At 36.5% G+C, this 5,461-nt stretch overlaps 1 protein-coding gene across 2 annotated transcripts in view; it reads left to right on the top strand.

Annotated features, from left to right (window-relative positions):
- The first annotated feature begins 4,757 nt into the window (after positions 1-4,757).
- Positions 4,758-5,461, top strand: part of LOC144972687 (uncharacterized) — a 31,407-nt gene continuing 30,703 nt past the window's right edge. The window contains exons 1-2 of one of the 2 annotated variants that reach the window (XM_078914212.1): positions 4,758-4,805; positions 5,168-5,280. The gene's annotated coding sequence lies outside the window, so the exon portion shown is untranslated. The remainder of the gene's footprint in view (positions 4,806-5,167; positions 5,281-5,461) is intronic. The other variant, XM_078914213.1, reaches the window with a different exon arrangement.

Below are 5,461 nucleotides of genomic sequence, written 5' to 3'. Positions count from 1 at the left end.
AGAGAGAGAGAGAGAGAGAGAGAGAGAGAGAGAGAGAGGTCGATTTCATTCAAGTTATTGTTTATCCATGTTTTGATTGATCAAAATCTACTAGTTAATTGGATTCAATAGTCTGATGTCACGTCCGCCCAGCAACGAGCATCTTGGTTCTAAACAAAGAAAATCGATGCTTTTTATTCTTCATGCTGGCTAGAACTTTTTTACATGTCATGTGATCAGAATATATAAAAGTCAAAACATGATCAGATTTATAATGTTTTTCTCCTCTGGATACACTTTTATGCTCGTCGGAGAAGTATTTCATAAGGGCGTCCGCCATTGTTCCGATAGTTTAGAACCAGTTACCAAGTTACTATGCGTTTTTACGAAGGCAGTGACGTCACCACGGTTGAAGTCTATTCCAGTCCACATCTGATGAGATTACACTGAACTAAGTAACTAAGAAAGTGATACTAGCTTAATTCTATCAGCAGGTCTCATGTGCCCTGTATAATTGGTTTTAGTTTTGTTTTTGTTTAGTAAAACAAAATCCTTGCCCTATATATAAAAAAGAATGATTAGAACAGTGCATCAACATCATATAGACCCATTGTGATTCCAGTGTGAGATTTATGAGAAACCCCTATTCAGATCAAAGAGCCTATTCATTGTTTTGATTTTAATTACACCCTCATATGTCTGGTGTGGTTTAATTTGTTTATTAAAAAATAGGCTGATGAAGCAAATATTTAGGAACAGTTTGAGTTATATGTACACACACACACACACACACACACACACACACACACATATGTATATATATATATATATATATATATATATATATATATATATATATATTTTATAATGTAAATTTTCACTCACATTTTTTAGCCGAGACGACTTGTTTCTGTTGTGAGTGAATGTGAGTGAAAATTTACATTATATATTAGCTCTAACCACCATTATCGAGCACTTTCGTACCTACAAGTACCCACCAACACTCATAAATATATATATATATATATATATATATGTGTGTGGGTGTGTGTGTATGTGTGCGCGCGCAATATCCACTAAATGTGCTGATAGAGCTATACAACGGTCCCTGACCAACAGCAACACGTAACAAATAGAACGAGACATGACAATTTTTCCGACAGAGACAACGCTGTTAACGGTCACGTACTCATTTTACACCTGAGTGCGGTGAGAGAATGTGAATAAAGAGCCTTTTCCAATTACTCAACTATGCGCCGAGCGAGGCTCGAACCCAGGATCTTCCGATCCGAAAGCGAATGTCGTATCACTAGACCACATAGCCGCAAACACAGACTTTACTCTCTATATATATACAGTATATGTGTGTGTGAATGGGTGTGATATATGTGACTTATTTCTCTTTACTCAATGTGCCGTTTGACGCTAGAATTTTAGCAAAAACGTCGTCATGAATATATAGATCTAAGTCTATTCCACAAATACATTAATTTGGACATTGTGGGTTTCCTCTCTACATATGTAAGCTCTGTGCTCCTTATTAGCAGTTTGAATCCTGAAACATCCACTGAGTTATTTTTTAGTTTAGACTGAAATTTAACAAAACTGAGTAGTTCCCCCCCCCCCCCCCCCCCCCCCCCCCCAATTGCTTCCTAAGCAATCATTGAATTTCGAGAAGGATCTAACTTTAGTTTTTCGATATATTCTAGTTGCAGTCGTAGCCAGGACACACAATCGTGAGCCTTTGTTTTACTTTTTTAAAATTACGAAATAAGAAAGGTAAATGCCGCTTAAATAAACGACATTATATTTTAATTTTTCGCTACTATTTTTTTTCAGTACAAAATCGTACCTTATTAAAGATCATTCTAAAAATAGCACTTTGAGTATTCAAAGTTTAACGCCTTCATGTTTGAAATGGCTGCTGACATAGATTTCAAAAATTAACACCCGTAGACATTTGAAAAACTATGTGTTCCACTGAAGTGATATTTGATCCAATCTGATAGGCGTCGGCAATATAAAAAGAATAATTAAATTACCACCACCCAAGTTGCTGTCATTAGTTATTTCCAGTCCAATATTGCCTTGACGAGGAGTAGATGCCGTGGTAGAAACCAACTAAAATTTTTGTTTTAATTGAGCTTTCATATATAGAAATATCCACTAAACGTGCTCAAAGTGCTTTACAAGGGGTCCCTGGCCAACAGCAACACTTAACATTTAGGGCGAGACATTACGCCTGTTAGGCAATTAATTAAAAAATCGGATATAGAAAACGCTGTTAACGGCCAGGTACTCATTTTACACTTGAGTACGGTGAGAGAATGTGAGTAAATATAATTTTTCAATGACTCAACGATTCGCCGAGCGAGGCTTGAACCCAGGACCTTCCGATCCTAAAGCGAGTGTCATACTACAAGACCACATAGCCGCACAACTACAAATTATCAATTTATTTTGAAATAAAATAATACAATTCATAACAAGTCCATTTTCAACGTATAGTCACTATGACTTGTGTGCTGTGGGTCTTTTAGTAGACTAGCTTTGAAACAGGCATTATAATTATCATAAAGAATAAATAGGACAGCATTATTGATAATAAACACATTGTACATCTATTTACTTGGATGGAATGATTGTCTGAGGGCAGATAATTCAACACGGACGAATCTTATTCCTTGTTCAGCACATCAGGTTCGATCCCACCCTAAGCTGGAATGAGAAGATACATTCCAGACCGCCAACCTCACATCAGCCCCAAAGAAGGCCATAGCAATTGGAGTCCACAGAGGGACAGTAAAAGCCTAAGAGTACTCGGCCCTACGGAAGCTATGTACCCTAGTGCTAAGAAAATGAATAAAGATAAATTGGCCAAAAATAAAAGTGTCAAATGAGAAAATAAATCATATTATGTAAACAACGTACACACACACACATACACACATACACACACACACACACACACATATATATATATATATATAATAAATAAATAAATAAATAAATATATATATATATATATATATATATATATATATATATATATATATATATATATGATTGAATGGAGTTAGCTGGAACCACGTCGAGTGCTCGACAGTTTCTTGGAGCGAATTATTTATTTATTGATTTTCACATAGTTTTTGTCTCACATTCTCCAACAACGTTGTTTCATATAGAATTCCTGGAATCATTAGGGAGGTTCAAGAATTCTGGATGAAACAACGTTATCGGAGAAGGGTGTGGTTGTTACGTCGGCATAATTTGGGAGGGGGAGGATGGGGGAGAGAGAGAAGAGGAGGGGGGGGGGGGGGGGGAGAGAAAGGGGGTGAATTAGGGCGGGGGAGGATTATTTTGTTCTATTAATTTGAATTAATTTGAGTGTCTGCACATTGTCATAAGTTAGGAACTTTTGTTTTAGACGTTATGTCCATGATTGTGTCATTTTTTTCAGTGAGGCAAAGATTGCACTTTCTTAATCCACATCGATCGGTACTACTTTTTTCTCCCAAGTTCCTGTTGGCGTTTTGTTTGCATTTCTTTGGTCCTAGTAGCGTATTGATACTTTTGTGTTCTTGGCTCTGTTTTCGTTTCTCATGGTCGTTTTTGTGATTGTTACATCTGGTTTTGAATGGTGGTACTGTGCTGCCAATGTATTGTGCTGTTGTGCCCGCAGTGCAGCACCGCAAACAAAGCTAGGGCAAAGTGATTTGCTCAAGGCCACACAGCGCAGCGAGTATTCGAAAGACATTTATTTGAACTATTTAAAGTTCCACATTGAGTTATTTGGGTAAATAAGACTTGTAAGCATGATCATCTGATTCAGAAAAAAGTTAACAATGTTTTATTGAAAAAATTAACAAATCAAAGATCACGTGCTTAAAAATGATTACATAGATAAAAGGCATACGCTGTGTTATAGGAATATGAAAAAATATAGGCTACAACATTATTAAAATTGACCCAATAATCAAATATTACCACAAACGACAATGCTGTGAATAACTGAATTTAGAGGGATAATTCAAACGTCAAATTTTGCGCCGAATTGCCACGTTAGCTCAGCGGTGCTCTGAAATAAAAACAATATTATGCTATTCCGCCACGACATCAAAAGATATCCTCGCCGAGGCATTCCACGAAGGAATATAGACAATTCATCAAACAACATGTCTGATGTCAACAGGAATCACCCATGTTGTCCAAGTGAGCAAATTTGGGGGTTGATAATCTGAAATAACACATTTCAGTTGTTTGACCGGAAAGCTCGCCCGCCAAATATCGATGGATTAACACGAGCATCGTGTTATTAAACACTCTCAAACCTGGGACTTCCATGGAAGGTGGGGGGGGGGTCATCGTAATCGATCGATATTTGAAGTACACTTGGATTAGGGTCGTTTTAATCGATCGACATGAGGTGCAAAGATTTGGTCTTATAACTGAATGCATTTATGGGCTTGCTTTAACGTTGTTGTTGTTATGGCAATATTTTGCGTTGGTTTAATAGCATTTCCATTACAACAATGAGCCCAAAAAAATTTGGGTTATCAGACCTGCCAATACGCACACGTCGGATCGACACTATCATAGTGATAGCTATATGTAACAAGACATTTCAGGAAACAGCAATTCTTGTTTTTAAAATGATGTCATGATATGATTTAATTTGTAATGAGATAATGAGGCTGTAAACATCATGTTACCAGCACCTCCTGTCTATACATTCAAGTGGTATGTGGTTTTGGATTAATGATATCATCACTTTGGGATCGGGATATGAAGCGTACAGGTCGCGAATTGTAATTTCGTGTATGAAGGTAAGTCTATGCTCTAAATGACCGATATAACTGGACCATGAACGCATGACAATACATAAACAGTTGACGAAAAGCTGAAAATTATTGATAATAAATAAACATGAAAACTAAACACACACATACAAACACAAACACACAAACACACACACACACATCAATTACTCAAAAAAAAAAAAGAAAAAAAATGTTTTTTTTTTTCATTTTGGCCAGAAAATGAATGGATTCTTAAAATATCGATAGATAACACTTATCTTCCACTTTACTCTTTTTAACAAGTAAAGGGTCGTTTTGATCGACCAAAATATGAAACAAAAATTCTGTGTCAAAATTTAAAAAGAATGTTTTCTGTCCGATTACAACAGGGTTGTGGTCATAGGTATCGGGCAGTAAGGTGTCTTGACTTTTGAATTTGAGTGATGCTGAGCGGCGTTGGAAACCAGAAGACTCTCTGTGAATACATTCCTTACGTCAGTGGGTAAGTTATCTATGCGCATTTCGCCACTCACTAAAGTACGAATGAGTAAAGTGCTAAAGTGAGTGAAAGAGTAAAGATTTAAAAGGGGCGTCATGAGCTTGCGTTGTACATAAAGCATATTTGGTTACCAATGACTCTCTGAAGTGTTATGAAGAGTATTAAACATATTATGTGTATGCAT

The sequence above is a fragment of the Berghia stephanieae genome, chromosome 5 (genome assembly GCF_034508935.2).
Source record: "Berghia stephanieae isolate SIO BIC M18660-M18661 chromosome 5, UCSD_Bste_1.3, whole genome shotgun sequence".
Classification (NCBI taxonomy): domain Eukaryota; kingdom Metazoa; phylum Mollusca; class Gastropoda; order Nudibranchia; family Aeolidiidae; genus Berghia; species Berghia stephanieae.
The sequence above is the reverse complement of the archived record's forward strand: the minus strand, read 5'-3'. Positions and strand labels throughout refer to the sequence as shown.